Source organism: Berghia stephanieae, chromosome 3 (assembly GCF_034508935.2).
Source record: "Berghia stephanieae isolate SIO BIC M18660-M18661 chromosome 3, UCSD_Bste_1.3, whole genome shotgun sequence".
NCBI lineage: Eukaryota > Metazoa > Mollusca > Gastropoda > Nudibranchia > Aeolidiidae > Berghia > Berghia stephanieae.
Window position 1 is genome coordinate 99,034,498 of NC_088362.1, and position 18,312 is coordinate 99,052,809.

Here is an 18,312-nt window from a genome sequence, read left to right on the forward strand (position 1 = left end):
ATAATAATAATAATAATATAATAATAATAATAATAATAATAATAATAATATAATAATAATGATATATAATAATAATAATAATAATAATAATATATAATAATAATATAATAATAATAATAATAATAATAATAATAATAATAATAATAAATAATAATAATAATAATAATTTAAAAATGCATACACTACAATTCTACACCCCTTTTGGCTCATAGGAGACTGAATATCAAAAGCAGCGTCTTATGATATTTTCTACCAGTCTGTAATAAAAAAAACTTGTCTCAAAGTACCAGCTAGAAGTAAACTTAGAATGTAAGACTTGAATTATTGGTCGGAGAATAAAATTTGGGCTTTTAAAAACAAATTGTTAGTTCCAAATTGTTATTGAAGGGGCGGGATTACAGTAAAATACCTTATTTCACTTTTAAAAATATGCAATGGAGTATCAGCTTGTCGATTACAAAGTTCTCATGCCCAATCTAGAACTGGCAGAACAAATTAATGAATGTGGTCGACTGTTTCTCCAAATGATAATTTGTCGGCATGTTATAAATGCTGAAAATTGAATAGTAGCATAATAGATAATTTGCTACAAGACTTGATATAATATAATTATTTCATCGAGGAGAGAATGAAGCGTGGTTCTTAAAGTGGGAAAAACAAAAGTTTTGCAACTCAGGTCGTTTTAAAATTTCTTTCGTCATTTTAATTCGACAAAATACAAGCTTGAGGTAAAAAAAAAAACATAAAAGATACAATGTACAACTAAAACAACGAAAAACAAAAACAAAACAAAACAAAAGCAATAAAAGAAGAAAAAGAATAAAACATAAAAAGAAAATAATTGATACCGTGCGAGTGTCGGCATGAAATTCATTTTCTTCCCAAATAGTGAGAAAGGACAATATTATAATATTGAAAACAACATATTTTCATTCCATTTGATCATTTCTTTTAAACCTCTTAAGAGCAGATATATATGTTTAGCATGCTTTAGACGTGTATGAAGGCATAAGCTTTTATATAGCGCAATATCAACCAAATGTGCTCAAAGTATTACACGCCAGCGACAACACTTAAACTTATAAGAAGAAAAAAGATGCCCGGTTGACGTCATCGCTCTATTTTTTCGACAGAGACAAAGGCAAGGCGCATTGTTACATGAGTACGTTGAGAGAATGTGATTAAAGAACCTTTTTGAAAGACTCAACATTGCGTCGCCCACAGCCAGTCACACAGGGTGTGATAATACAACGTTTTATTATACAATCTTTGACCAGTATAGTATTGGATTGTCTCAGAATCTTTGGCGGTATTTTTTGGGTTTTCTCAATCAAAAATGGACCGTGGGGCGTAGTGCACTTTCTTTACCTCTTCGCCTTTTGACATTATAAGAATGATCAACTTGACTATCTTATTCAATAAAAATAGTCTTTTAGATTCATAAGGTCCATGGAGTCAGAGTTTATACGGGTCTCTTTAGAAATTACTTGCTGCCCCTTTGATAGGACCCTAGTCTATCGTAAAAGGATGTTTTTAATCTGATCTAACAGACACAGCTGCCAAAACAATCCTGGTTGGTCCGGGTGGTCAGAAAAATAATCTCGACTGCCCTGTAATCGGTAGCTGTCCATTTACTTGGGAGGCTCGTGCTCTACCACTGAGCTACCGGAACCCCCGACTTCTTATTTAATGGTCACTGGCAAATTGTTCAATTCAATTGCAAATTGATACATAAAAACAGCAACCATTAAGTCATGACCTACTTAAAGGGGGGCAAAATCACAAAAACACCAGGTCATATATCGGTCAAACTTTCTGGCAGAACCAACCATGAATGAAAAACGAACTCTTAGAAGGCATTGCTGACGGCATAGGTGAATAGATTACGGACAGGGACCAACGGTCGAGTGGTCTTTTGAAGTCCTTTTAGCCGAGTCACCTGCACTACACCAACCCAGGTTTTACCCACCCCCTTACTTCATCTGACTACAAATCTTCTGTTCCATAAAAAGAAGCTAAGAGTAAATTCGTCAGATCACCCAACCATAGCACTGCTCATTACTAATGCTTGGTTTCTCGCCGGGTCCCGTCTTTCGACTTCTAAACATGTATGGCACAATTTGAGACAATTAAGTTGGATTCGTGAGGAATTTCACAGTGTTATGACATGATATTATGATAATTTGAAAATTATGGGGCGTGATTTTATGATAGACTTTAAGTAAATTTGTGGTTATGGAGATTTTTACACTGCAGTAATGTTACAAATTATGCATGTTTTTTTCTGTTAGAAATATAATATAAAAGACAAGAATTTCAATGATTTGTGCAAAGTGTACATTTGATGGATTTTGATTCAATAGAAGGTAAGCCAAATTATTGTGATTTTCTGATTTTCTGTTATCTTATTGTATAAAAGACTATTTCTTTGGTATGATGTAATAGCGTTTTTTTTTTTCATCAAATTAGAATTTGATGGGTAGATGATCAAAAGAAGAGAAAGCTATTGTAAAGTGCTGCTGCTGTAAAATGGGCGCTCAACGGGCGACCTGTATATAGAGGATGAGGGAATAAATAACGCATTGTGATGAGTATTGAGTATGGATTGTACCATGGGAATGGGCCATATAAATGCACGTAACGGTTCTTATAATTGATGGTAGTTATGCTGATTCATTTTTAGCTGAGAGGGTCTATTTGGATATGACGAAAAATTCATTTCAACATACTTTAGAAGTAAACACACAGATAATAAATTGTATAACACTGTTTTGGTATCATTCTGCTCTCTGCTTTTTCTCTTCCTCCTCCTCCTCGTCCCCCTTCTACATTTCCTCCTCCTCCTCCCCCTCTTCTTCTTCTTCTTCTTCATCTCCTTGTTCTTCTTCTTCTTCTTCTTCTTCTTCTTCTTCTCCTTCTTCTTTTTCATCCTCTACCCCCTCCTAATCTTCTTCTTCCTATTCATTGTTATTGATTCAAAAGACTCACTTCAAGACATAAACTCAGTTTTATCATAAACACGCAGAATGCTGTCATACATGAAATACATAATATTTGATTATCGTTGCAAACAGAACAAAAAGAAGAAGTAGAGCTTTGAATTTTAAATCCCTACAATATTTATGTTGCGCCATAGGACCACTTGACAGCGAATGAAGTAAATGTTTAGCATCGTGACAGCAATTCTCGAATTCAAAAGAATAAAATTGTCTCAGAATGTTTTTTACGCCCCGTGTAATTATTATGTTAAAATATCACGCTTGAGTAAAAATAAACAAAATCATACTGTAGATATATTCACTTTCGGAATGAATTGGTTGGAAGCTAGGTGTTTACATGAGTGGTGTGTCGTCTTATTATGATGGTAAATAATACATGGCTAGAGAAGCCATAGCTCTCTCCAATACATGCCTACCAGACGAAAATATATGTCTTCCAGATGAATAAATTTTACACATTCTTTTCACAGAAATGAGTTTAAAATGAACCCCTGTATACAAAGTTACATTCTGAGTCCACCCATTGCTGAATCAAAACATAGAAACAAACACACACACGCTTATATATATATATATATATATATATATATATATATATATATATATATATATATATATATATATATAGTTACATAATACATATTACTACTGGGTTTTAAATCATGATGCAAAATATCATATGAAAGCAAAGAACTATTTACATGGGCGTGTTTCATAAATCTAGCTTGAATGTAGCTAGAGATATCCCCAATCAAAATGAGATCAACAAAACAAAAAACAAAACTAAAAAAAAAAACCCAAAAAACCCGAAAAAACCCCCAACAAAACAAACAAACAAACAAACAAACAAACAAAAAGAGACAGACTTCGTAAAATTTTGAGAATTTACTAAATACAGTATAATTCGTATAATTATTGTTTCTTGCATTATACGTGATTATCCTTGGCCGTTTCTTGCATTATACGTGATTATCCTTGGCCGTGACAATCAAACAAGTGTGAAATCAGAACAGGTGCTCGACAAATTTATTCACTACATTTGTGATGGCGATCAATTATTACAAATGATATAAGCATCTTTATGATAACATTGTAAATTGATATCATATATGAACACACATATATACACACTAACATCAACAAATACCACACACATCCCTTCAACACCATTGCTATTATTATCACTGTTTGCCCTGATTTATTATTGATTCTACTTATTTGATTTGTTGATGAAAATATATTCTTGTATGAGTTATATTGGCAATTGCCTAAAATAAACGTTTTGAATCTTGAATCTATTAACTTGCAACTGCTATGTAGAGCTGGTGACAGGAGGTTTGGCTTTATCTGTAAACAAGACTGTTGATTATGAGTCTCTCGAACATGTTTCTGTGCTCATCTAAATCTGATCGTAATTAATAGTAATATATAATGGGCCTTGGGTAACAAGGAGTGGTGGCAGAATGTATGATTTTAGCCACGATTGGTTCAATTGACGAACAACTGGTTGTTTACTAATCCCCTTTCCTTTATTATTATTATTATTATTATTATTATTATTATTATTATTATTATTATTATTATTATTATTATTATTATTATTATTATTATTATTATATTATTATTATTATTATTATTATTATTATTATTATTATTATTATTATTATTATTATTATATTATTATTATTTTTATTATTATCATAATAATGTAATAATAATAATAATAATAATAATAATAATAATAATAATAATAATAATAATAATAATAATAATAATATTAATCATCATCATCATCATCATCATCATCATCATCATCATCATCATCATCATCATCATCATCAACATCATCATCATCGCTAATATGGAAAATTATAAGCAACGCACGAATATTGTTATGACAAATATAAGCCGATATTATAACATTTGCTAACCATTCAAAATCCGATTTGTCCAGCACCTGTTCTGATTTTACACTTGTTTGATTGTCACGGTCAAGGATAATCAAGTATAATGCAAGAAACAATAATACGATTTATATGTCCTTACCATAGGGTGCTTAATACACACGAAACTTGTTATTCTATGAAAGTATTTTTCGATTTTACATTGTCGTATTGATACAATTTCCTTACATTTAAAATTATGTAAATAGACACATAGATAGCCACGCCTCTCGGACAGTCATCATAATGTAAACATTGGCAGGGATTGGTAAACATAGAAAACTACACCAGATTTTATAATCGATGGTAAGTGTCGAATGGGAGCGATCTATATTTACTTTCCATGTGCTCGAGGTCATTGGTCACATGGCAAAATGTGCTCAAAGTGACCCACATAGTGAAAAGTGTTCACAGCTTTCGAAATATCTAACATCACGATTGGTCAATTTGTTCAGTTTGACAAATATGTATGTTTACAACTTTCATAAACAAAGCAGCGTGTTTACATTTTAAAACAAATATTAAATATCCAATCGTTGTACAGCACACTGCGTGGCATTTCCCCCTCTGAGCGGTATTTCAGTGTTAGGTCAACCTGACCCCATTAGTGGGGTCAACCCATGGGTGGAACAGGTAGCGGTCAGTAGGAATCTGTGATGCCGCTGATGGTAATTAATTGTTGCAATATTTCATGGTATTGCTCAGTTGCTAACACAAATCTGAAAATTGTTCCCTCACCACAAGCAAAGCAAAGGTTTCTTTCATCATATGCCATGGTTTATAATAATGTATCCTCTTAAGGCTGCTCATAAGAGAGGTGTCAATTTAGTGGGTTTTTGAGCTATCAATGAAATTAATTTGTTGTAATTTGCATATCAATATTTTAATTCCCAGCGGCAGAAAATGATTGAAACAAGCATCAATATAAAGTAAAAATGATGATCTTGACACATGCCAAGTTTTGTTGTCCTGGCAGTAAAACCTTAAAAGATATGAATTTTTTAGTGTAAATTTCTTATTTGGCATGACTTGGTGAGATCCTTATTTTCTCTCCCATAGTATTCCATGCCATGAATTATGTCCAAATATCAGTTTAGGAATAAAATATAAACCATTAGACGAAAATAATATTAATATTATTTTTTAAGCATTTAACTGATTTAAATATTATGAGTTTTTGGCACATTTGAAAGCCAACTTTTTAATGGCTTGATAACTTTTTTTCTATACTTAAATCCCTTACGATTCAAGTCAAAATTATATTTTTTTATGACTGTTAGGCATTATAGTTTGAAGATGTATACGGTACTGCTTTTGTGTGGTTGTCTCAGGAAATGCCGACTTTATAGTGTCATATAGGTGTCAATGTTTAGGGTATTCTTGCATGTTGAATAAGTAATATAATGTAAGTTCAAGTTCTCCTTTTGTGCACAAGTGAAAGTGTTAACTTTTTATAGACTGAAGCGTCCAGATATATATGGCAGTGATTTCCCAAAAATTAAATGATCTTGCTGTGGTATGCCTGTGGCGTTGTACTGATTTGACTCTGGTTGTTATTCAATTGTTTTATCTCTAAATTTGACTGACTGGAGTTCAATGGTATATCAGATGACTTTATAAGACAATGACTAAATGTGTTTTCTTGGAGGAAAGGAGATGATTCTATATAACCTGTATGGATAGTGTGTTCGTTTTGAATGGAGTTGGTCAATAAGGAGAAAAAGATTACTACTTGGAATGAACTATATGCCCTCATAATTTTGAATCCTCTTTTGTCTACATACTATTTCCGTCTGTTTGAGCAAATCATTTAATTTAACAGTACCAGTGCTTAGTGTTAGTTGTAATTGATGATTGATACTGCAATATTTGTAGTATGTCCAGTAACCTTGTTGGGTGATTGATTTTTTTCTTGTAAAGAAGTCATACTTTATAGGCAGATTGATAGTAAATTGAGATATTGAAATCATACACAATATTAGTTTTTAGTCTTTACTGGTCAATAAAATATTATCTTTATGAGTTATTTTACAAAGACATAAATCATATCAGTTTACTGTTATGATCAACACAACTGTTTGAGAGGAACGGAATTGGTAAAAAACAATACACAGAACTTACAAAACCATGAATAAATCAAGAAAATCAACTGCCAATATGATAATATTGCACAGGAACATAGATGCATATATGTACTTTTGATATTTATCAAAATTCTTGAGATACTGCCGCTGAGTTTTGAATAACAAATTTTTTATTTAAGTGCACCATAATTTACAAGCCCTTAAAATTAGATCAACAATTTGTGATATTCAAAGAAAACTATTAACCACAAAAATGTCAAATCTTCACTGATGTTTAGAAAGACAACTGATTTTTCAAATCAAAATAATAAAGTGAAAGAGTCTGTTATTGTTTTCCCGCTATACAGACATATTATAAGACCATAAATATCCATATTTGCCCCCATTGGACACGGCACTGCCTGATACCAGTTGAACTCCAATGACCTCATGCAGGTAGCGAGCAGGGAGGGTTATTGGTCCCTTGGGAGTTCCAACTGAAATAGCGCTGATTCCACGCAGTGAGCAGCAAATCATGTGATTGATGACTTGGTTGGACGAAAACATGAATATAGATCGCTCCCATTAAAATATCCTCTGTTCTACCGCTTGATCAAAAGAACCAACAAAGAAAACGATGTAAAAACTTAAACCTAATTAATATCATACAGAAAATGGCGTTATAAATAGTCACCCATCACCTATCTGGAGGTATAAAAACAATAGCATGATCAGAAATAGGTCGTTTCCATTCACGTTATTGTTTATAAACAACCAACCCTGCTTGCCCGAGCACGTTTGAAGGTGTGTCACAAATTCTTTGTTTTGATTGGTCAAAAATCTACTGGATAATTGCGTTCGGTTATCAGAAATGCTCTAATGTGCCTAATATTTTGGTTGAGAGAGATGTGAACTATTCTGATATGTAAAGTCAAGTTTTATTTATTTATTTTTTATTTTTGTTTCCGTTCATTGTAATGGTGTCTCTTGATATATAACAAGCTTATGAATCAAAAGATTGCAGGTTTAATTTCGTGTATGATTAAACTTAAGCACTAATGACACATGTTCTTACTCAGATTATTTACAAGGAAAATTCACTTAAAATTATTTTTTCCAAGGTGTTATAATGTTCTTGGGATTGATTATACATGCAAGAATATTCTTTACGATTGACCAAGCGTCGTATTATTATCACCATTATTATTATTATTATTATTATTATTATTATTATTATTATTATTATTATTATTATTATTATTTTACTATTTTTATTAGTAATGTTATTATTATTATTATTATTATTATTATTATTATTATATTATTATTATTATTATTATTATTATTATTATTATTATTATTATTATTATTTTTATTACCACTACCATCATCATCATCATTATTATTATTATTATTATTATTATTATTATTATTATTATTATTATTATTATTATTATTATTATTATCATCATCATCATCATCATCATAAGTGTTATCATAATTAATCTTGAGTTATCAACGTTATTGTTATCATCTTTATTAGCAATGACTTTGTAACAAGACGAGTCCATCAACGTCACCTGAATGCGAGAGTTATTCTTTGAAAAGATAATTAGTTCATAAAAACCAGTGAAGCTGATACAATCCACAAAAACGTCTATGATTGTTTCTTTGCTCGTTCATGTGTTCATTGGTAAGGTGCCATTTAATCAGATCGGTCCTTCAAGATAAATCTGTTATCATTGAGTTTGTTATAGAGCGCCAGTACATGAAATAAGGTGATGACAATCTTTTACGATAATGATGTCTAGGTGACAAGATGGCCGTGGATAAGGCAGTGCATTTAACTTAGCTTAACTTGAGCTTTTATATAGCGCAATATCCACTAAACGTGCTCAAAGGGCTTTACAGTGGGTCCCTGGCCAACAGCAACACATAACATGTAGGGCGAGACATGACGCCTGTCAGGCGATATTACAAATTTTTGGGACACAGACAACGCTGTTAAAGGCCAGGTACTCATTTTACACCTGAGTACGGTGAGAGAATGTATTATGCGTTTGGCTAAGAAAATCACAACATTGCCACCCGGAAGTCTAGCGGAACAACACACAAAACTGTGTGTATCCATGAACGTTTATAGTCTGGTTAATACAGTTCAGTGAGCATTACTCATAAACGCGGATGGCAAAAAACAATAACAAAGACCTGAGTGACGTCATCTTCGAACTATCTATGGATAGTGTGCGCTTGGCTAAGAAACTCACAACATTGCCATCCGGAAGTCTAACGGAACAACACACAAAACTATGTGTAACCTTAAACGTGTATAGTCTGGTTAATACAATTTAGTGAGAACTACTCATAAACGCGGATGGCAAAAAACAATAACAAAGGCCGGAGTGACGTCAACTTCGATCTATCCATACTACGGCCGACACCTGGGTTACCCTGGTCTCTTCTCGAGATAAACCTCGAAGAAATATTTCCTCTAGGGAAAGTGTCAGAAGACATAAGAGAATAAAAATTCCGAGGCGGCGATGGGAGCTCGAACCCGCGACCTTACTGGTACGACAACTCCGCCTGGCCGGGAAAGCGTGACTCTACCGTATGAGCTATCCACCACTAAAACCTCCATCGCCGGCGCGAAATTTTTATTCTCTATTAATTGTCTTCTGGCACTTTCCTACTCACTTCATTTCTTGTTATTATCAACATAAGTGCCTGCTCCACTCACTTTTCTGAACTAAAACCTGATATTTCTCATGTGTCTAAAGTTTGATATTTTTCGATAAGCGCTGATACCCACCTCAATCTATTGCTATTTGAAATTAAGCTTTTTTTCGGGGGGGGGGGGGGGGGGGGGGCACTGGACTAATTAAAAGTGTTTTGTTATTGTATCGCAGCTTGACAATATTTCATTTCTTTCTTTCTATGCTATAATATGTGTATAGAATATCTGAACTAATATAAGGGAGTTACACTAAAACTTGCTGACTCAGACTTTTATAATAAAATCCTATTGTACAAATGTATGCCCCATGCCTTACTTATACCGTAACAGGTCATACTATGAAGCGGAATAGGAGTAAGGGGTGGCTGGAGAAACAATCAAAAAGGTTACAAAATAAGACTTACATTCAGGTGACCACCTCGCTGTCACAGACAAGCAATAAACAAATTTTAACTATTTTGACCATGAAACTTTTGCTTCAAATATCGATCGATTGAAACTATTGATCCCTTACTTGTTAAACGTGATTGAGCACGAGACTTCTAATAAGTATCAGATTTGTGACCCTCCATCTCAAAACGGTATTATGTCGGAATGATTCAGACCCCAAAAAGTGAATTTATAGATAGAATGATGAGAAATCGGACCTTAGAAGTTTTTGTAAAGCAAGAAATAGTATTTATACTCCAGCATAACGTACAGAAATTAAAGCCAAGTTTGATATTTGTGGCAAAGAATTTAATTTCCCTAACCGAGTGGATCCCGACATAATACCGCTTTGACACGGAGGGTCACATTTGAGACTTTTTATAACACATAAAGGAGTCAGCCTAATCGAGTTAAATATGGAATGACTTTATTCTTGCCCAGATTAAAAATCGTGACTGGCAGATCGAAATACGGGAGTGACTATGTCATTGTGGCACAGCTTAGGTATATAAAAAAAGTGTGTTGTCAGATCGAGACATGGAGTACCATATTATTTCTGGTCAAGATAAAAATGCATGCTTGGCAGATCGGATTATGGAGTAAAATAATTTAATTTTGGCAAGGATATTAACGCCTTTTTGGCAGATCGAATTATGGAGTAAAATAATATAATTTTGGCAAGAATATTAACGCCTTTTTGGCAGATAGAAATATGGAGTTAAAAAAATTAATTTTGGAAAGAATATTAATGCCTTTTTGGCAGATCGAATTATGGAGTAAAAAAAATTAATTTTGGCAAGAATTTTAACACCTTTTTGGCCGATCGAAATATGGAGTAAATTTTTTTTTTATTTTGGCAAGAATATTAACGGCTTTTTTGCAAATCGAAATATTGATTAGTATAGATTAAAAAGTGTTGTTTGTCAGCGACTGGCAATTATGCCTGAAATTAAAATTACTTGTCTTTAGTAGACGTTTTAACAAACACGGAATTTCCTCTTGCTCTAATATTTATTTGGATACGGGTGACCGAGAAAGTAACAAAAGAAGACAAATTTATTTTGATATGCTTATCAAAGCTCTTGGGAACAAATAGCAAACAATCAAAGCAATCATATTGTGCACTGCATAAACTCCATGCCACATTTGAAAGATTGAAATGTTGCACAATCGAAAATTTAATAATACAGTTGAGAAGTATCATGCTTTGTTACATCCCGTAAACTATGCGTAATTAAAGGCTTTCAGAAGCCTTTACTTCAACGATTGTCCCAGTGCTTGTTTTTCACATGCAATTATCGATAAAAATCATTGCCATCAAATAAAAAGTTTCACATTTTCTTTATTCATTTATCTGGATTGTTCTATTTATTTACTCTTCTACGCATATGTGTCTAAAATTGTTATTCAGCAATTCAATTATAATGCAATTGCAATTTCTTTCCTTTGTAAATAAGTAGAGAAAATGTATGTTTTAAAATATGGAACAGTGCCAAACTAAATGATAAAAACGAAAAATACGTTTTAAAAATGGCTGCTGATTAATAGGTTGGATGTTTCACTGATATTCTCTGTTGTTTTGAATGATATTAATTCTTTTCCATCCCAAAATTAAAGCGATCTATATAAGTGGCCTTGAATTCAGATAAGTGACATGAGTGGAACAGGCACTTATGTTGTGAATTTGAGAAAATAAAGTGAGTAGAAAAGTGCCAGAAGACAATTGAAAAATATATTATTTTTCGCGGCGATGGGGGCTCGAAGCCGCGACCTTATTGATACGACAACTCCGCCTGGCCGTGAGAGGGACGCTAATACAGTCGACATCATCCACCACTCCAAAAAAAGTGATTTCAAACGTAATGTCTATCCTGGGCCCCTCTCCCGACTTCTTAAGGTCACGGGTTCAACACACACAAACTCCACGAAGTTTGTTTACAAGACAACAGTGATGTAAAAGCTCTGTTCTTAACACAAACATATAACAACATAGACACAATTGAGACATTGAGTAAAGCTCGAATACTGAGGGTGAATAGGGAATAAGATTAGCGGAAGAGTAGCGTCCCTTGATTGGACGTCACCGATAGTCTGTGACGTCACCGGCGGAAAAGTTATTAGAGAGAGAACGTCATGTTGATTGTGCGCATGCGTCTTTCGTCCTCGCTGACGAGGAGATCGAACCAGCGACGTTACTGATACGACAACACCGCCTTGCCGTGAGAGGGACGCGATGCACCCGACGACATCTACAACTCCAAAAATATAAAAAAATTGTTTCAATCGTATTGTCTATCATCTCCCGACCTTTTGAGGTCATCGGTTCAAGACACACAAGTCAGCGAAGTTTGTTTACAAGCCAGCAGTGATGCTGATAATCTAATTTCAACACGAACGGGTTAGATCCCCTATCGCCGCGAAAAAGTATTCTCTATTGTCTTCTGGCACTTTTCTACTCACTTCAATTTCTTATATTATCAAGTGGTATTTACATTACGGGTGGTTATTTATATATATTTGAAGAAAATGATAAATTGTAAAGAGCAATACGCTTCTACAGTCATGACGTCACTTCCCTCGTAATGACGCATGGTAACTTAAAAACTGGCTCTAAACTATCAGAACAATGGCGGACGCCCTTATGAAATATTTCTCCGACGAGCATAAAAGCGTATCCAGGGGAGAAAAAAACCCATTGGAAATCTGATCATGTTTTGACTTTTACACATTCTGATCACAAGACATATGAAACGTTCTAGCCAGCATGAAGAATAAAAAGTACCGATTTTCTTTGTTTAGAACCACGATGGCCGCCGTTGCTGAGCGACGTGACATCAGACTATTGAATTCAATTGTGCCAAACAAAAATATTCGCGCGCAGGCATAGACAAAATAACATACACGAACAAAATTTGTACCAGTATATCATTGCTAGCTTTTTAACAGAACACCAGTCCAGTTAATCGCAGAGTGTTTTCTGCCAATTTAATATTTACCAGCTATCCATTCCGTGCTGGGTTAAAATTCGAATTAACAAAATGTGTTTTGTTGCTGTCATTTCTTGTCCCACGACGAAGACCAAAGGCGGAACTAAACGCCAAGTTAGAAAATAACTTCATGCAAAATGGAACCCGGGCCAGTTCGAGAAATTTTGACAAAAAAAAGAGGGAGGTATGGGTCGGAAGGTCATCTAAATCGACGATAATTAGAAGCTACAGGTTTGTTTTTTTTTTTGGTTTTTACTCAATTTTTTTTAAAGCGTTTTGTCAGAGAATTAAGTTCTCGTGTATGATTTAGTCATTTATTATATTTACAACATTGAAAAGACGTGAAAGAAACAGGAGATCATTAAACTTTTTAAAAAATTGAGCTTTATATAGCGCAATATCCACTTAATGTGCTCAAAGCGCTTTACAAGGGGTCCCTGGTCAATTGCAACATTTAACGTGTAGGACAAGACATGACGCCTGTTATGCGATATTACAATTTTTCGGACAAAGACAACGCTGTTAACGGCCGGGTACTCATTTTACACCTGAGTACGGTGAGAGAATGTGAGTAAAGAGCCTTTTCCAAGGACTCAACTATGCGCCGAGGGCGAGGCTCGAACCAAGGACCTTCCGGTCCGAAAGCGAGTGTCATGCCACTAGACCACATAGCCGTACAATTTTATTATATTAACACCATTGAAAAGAGGTGAAAGAAACAGGAGATCATTGTATGCTGGGTTTGATTCGATTCTTAAAAGGAGACCTGACCGATTTTGCAACTTGTATAACTATGGACTTCAGGAATGTAAAAATTAGACCCCAGACAGTTCAATTGAATTGGCACTGCACTCGACTCTCAAACAAACGGGTTTGTTTATGAATACGTAGAATAATTTTATTTATGCATCAAATGAGCCCAACGCGATTTACAATATGTCCCAAGCCAATAGCAATACTAAATATGATAATATAGGACAAACGTGCAGCCTGTATAACACTATTATCAATTCTCTCTGATGAGACAACGTTTTTACCGGGAAGGTACTCGTTTTATACACAGTAAGGCGAGGAAACACGAGTAAAGAACCTTTTTCAAGAACTCAATTTTGCGCCGGCTACATCGTGATTTGAACAACGGAGCTGCAGTTCCCAATCCGTGAATACAAACTACTAGATCATGAAACCGGGAAAAAGTCAGATATTTTCCTGAACCCCCCCCCCCCCTTCATCCTTCTAGCAGTGGTTGGATAGTTTGTCTGTTTAACTCACTCAACCCTAACACCGTCTATATCCGTAGTTTACCCGGGCTACTTTTACCCCATACCTATTTATTACATTTTCTGAGACATATTATTATAGGCGTATCTAGTATCAAAGCTAATGTTTTAGTTTTTACATGTTAATGTTAGTTGAATAAAACAATAAAAGTACATGCTCATTTTTAATAAAAATATTTTTACTAATTGTGAAAAATGGCAAAAATCTCTAGCATTGAGCGAGTTAATGTTGTAGAACGTGCTTTGCGATGGGCGAGCGTTTTGTCCAAAAGGTAGCAAGAGCAATTGTATGTGTAACTGTTTAATGCTATAGATGCCGGACTAGATTCAGGACAATGGGACTTGTATTTTGTCTCTTCTAGAATAACGTTACAAAAAGCTTCTGTGAAATATTATCTCATACTGTGCAATTGTTTGAAAAACAGCGTGTTTACTGTGAATTACTACGACCTAATAATCACATTTGGTGCAAAAGAACCTAACTACATTATATTATATACCAAGTTGTCATTCAAAATAATTGTTAAAAAACTTTGGCGTCTATATACCGCTTTATCTATCCTTACAAAATACAATTGAAATGCCACAAGGCATAAATCATTAGAATTACATCCCCATCGAAAACACCTTTGTATAACTCTTGCGTAATAGTCCACTTCTATTCGGCATTAGATAAATTGTTTATGTAAGCATAATCGTCATTTACAAAGATTGCCCATATAATAATTCAATGTTATTCCACTCCTATTGATAATCACTTCTCAGTAAAAATGTAATCGTTGATAAATGCTTTGAACCCGTTGAATAAAAAGTTTATTCAACGATTGCAAAATATTTTCACTCGTTTTATTGGCTTAAATACAGGTTGAACAGACTGTTCATTGGCCATCTAAAACAATCTTTTGGTGCGTACGAATACATATCTAACGTTTTTATGGTCAAATTGTTAATTTTGCAGCGCAGTCGAAGAACATCGATATCGCTGATTGATAAGAAAAACCATCGCTCATTTTTGGTTAGCGACTGTATCTGTATTATTACCTGCTGCCCCTTCCCCCTTACACAAACACAATAATAATAATAATAATAATAATAATAAAAAGTAATAATAGTAATAATAATAATAATAATAATAATAATAATAATAATAATAATAATAATAATAATAATAATAATAATAATAATAATAATAATAATAATAATAATAATGATGATGATGATGATAATAATAATAATAATAATAATAATAATAATGATAATAATAATAATAAATAAATAATAATAATAATAATATAATAATAATAATAATAATAATAATAATAATATAAAATAATAATAATAATAATAATGATAATAATAATAATAATAGAATGGGTCATAAGAAAACACCAAGCCTTTAACATTATGATTATCAAATAGGCTTGGAGAAACATGACTTCTTCAATGTAGGATTAGACGAGTTAAAAAATCACAGAGACACGTCGTACCGACTAACCCCAAGGACAACAACACAATCTGTTTATCAGGCGGATTTGTGGTACCAGTAAGGTTGTGGGTTCGATTTCCCATCACCGCGAAGTTTTTTAAATTCTCTATTGTCTTCTGGCACTTTTCTACTCACTCCATTCCTTGTTGTTATCAATATAAGTGCATGCTCCACTCACTTTTCTCAATTAATATTCACCCCAAATATCGGACCTTTCTCAATGTCTCAATCGTTTATATGTTATATGATTGTGTTGAGAATATGGCTATTACGCTTAAATGCTGGCTAACAAACTTCACGGCGTTTGTGTGTGTTGAACCCATGACCTCAAGAAGTCGGGTGAGCGGTTCAAGATAGGCACAGAGTTTGATGCCACTTTGTTTGAAGTCGAGGATAGGTCTGACATTAGCGCTACCCTCTCCCCTACCAGGCAGAGTTGTCGTACCAGTAAGGTCGTGGGTTCGAACCCCCATCGCCACGAAGATTTGTAAAATTCTCTATTGTCTCCTGGCACTTTTCTACTCACTTCATTCCTTATTGTAATTTGTTTATCACAACTGCCGCACACTTACAAGAAATATTTCAAGGTTCAACATCTAATAACTGTACCTAAAATTTATCCTGATTTTAATCGTTGCTCATTTATTACGTAAAACGGGTGAAAAATCAATGATTCGATAAAATGAAAACAAACAACATATGGGCACTAAGGCGATAAAGATGGACGGGAATTGATATCACTACAGAAGGTCTTAACAAGTACTTGGTAATTTAGACCTTTAATTTAATCGATACGAGTTGATACTGAGAAAAGTGTAGATAAAAGTGTATTTTTGTTTCGTCCTTTTGATTGTTTCAAAAACTGATTTTTGAAATTCTAAAATTAAACTATAACAAACATATCGGCTAGAATGTGAAAAAAGTATCATGAAAAGGACGACTTCCAATGATCTTATAATATGACAATATTTAGAACAAAAGATTAGCCAGCGTTCTCTAATCAACGAATAATGAATATTATATGTAAACTCAATCTCAGAAAAAAACTCAATCAAAACACTGATTTTCTACAGGTGTTGGGACCCAATGGAATTCGACTAAAAGTTTGAAAGTACAGCATGGTGGCTCAGCGGTACGGTCTTTGCTTCGTACCAGAAATGTACCGAGTTCGATCACCCGCCGCTGCGCTGTGTGGCCTTGAGCAAGTCACCTCTTCGCCCTAGTTAAATTTGCGGCGCTGCACTGCGGCTGACGCCTGGGTTATTCCAGTCTTCCCTTGGATTAGACCCTAGAGACAAAATTCCCTATGGGATGAATAACGGGAGTTTTATTTATTATTTTATTTTAATACCGATCGGTAATGAATTTATCTAGTTGATAGTCCTTTGGTATTGCCCAGTCTCGATTGTGTGACGAAGGATAGGGAATTCCTTGGAAGAGACTTTCTGACATGTTTTGATGATGAACCAAACATTTTCTAAAATGATTCGTATAGATAACTTATATTCAGTGCAAAATGAAGCATTTTACACATTATTGGTTACGAAATATCTACTTTGATGGGTCGAGTAAATGTGGGTTCATGGATTGATCAAATTCGTTATATTTCTTTTTTTGTCACGGAATAACATATATATAGCGATATAACATAGCGATTAAAAAACTCCAACAATTTAGTAAATCTAAACCCGTGAAAGAATCCTATATTATAAAAACTATGGAAATAAAATAACACATTTTATTAAATAAACAGCTCTAATTGTTTGGATGAGAAATAATTTGCTCTTAATTGTAATGATATAAATAATTCAATTTTGTTGACCAAGAGCTTAAATGTTGTAATTAAATAATATCAACAATGACAAAAAAAAAATCCTGGCAATCAAAGATTCTTTAAAAATTAAAACCACCCTTTCTCTTTCTCTGGCACACACACACACACACACACACACACACGCGCGCGCGCGCACGACCATGTACAAAATATAGATAGTATGCGCTTGGCTAAGAAGCTCATAACATTGCCATCCGGAAGTATAACGGACCAACACACAAAACTGTGTGTATCCATGAACGTTTATAGTCTGTTTAATACAGTTCAGTAAGCATTACTCGGATGGCAAAAAACAATAACAAAGACCCGAGTGACGTCATCTGCATACTATCTATAAATGCACATTCGTGTTGAATAAATAAATATAGAAGTTTCTAAGATGAACCCAATTACTACACATTGAATATTCCTGGCTCAAAATTGTTCTTCAGCCAATTAATAAATTATTAAAACCACATTTCCCTATCTAGATAATATAAACCAGAAAGGCGGCACAAAGAGTCTATTCGTGATAAACAAAACCATAAAAGATTGTAAGAACTATTGTTAGGAGCTTT

At 33.7% G+C, this 18,312-nt stretch overlaps 1 protein-coding gene across 1 annotated transcript in view; it reads left to right on the top strand.

The window, feature by feature from the left end:
* The first annotated feature begins 2,111 nt into the window (after positions 1-2,111).
* Positions 2,112-18,312, top strand: part of LOC144968968 (uncharacterized) — an 87,295-nt gene continuing 71,094 nt past the window's right edge. Inside the window, exon 1 of the mRNA XM_078907872.1 lies at positions 2,112-2,366. The gene's annotated coding sequence lies outside the window, so the exon portion shown is untranslated. The remainder of the gene's footprint in view (positions 2,367-18,312) is intronic.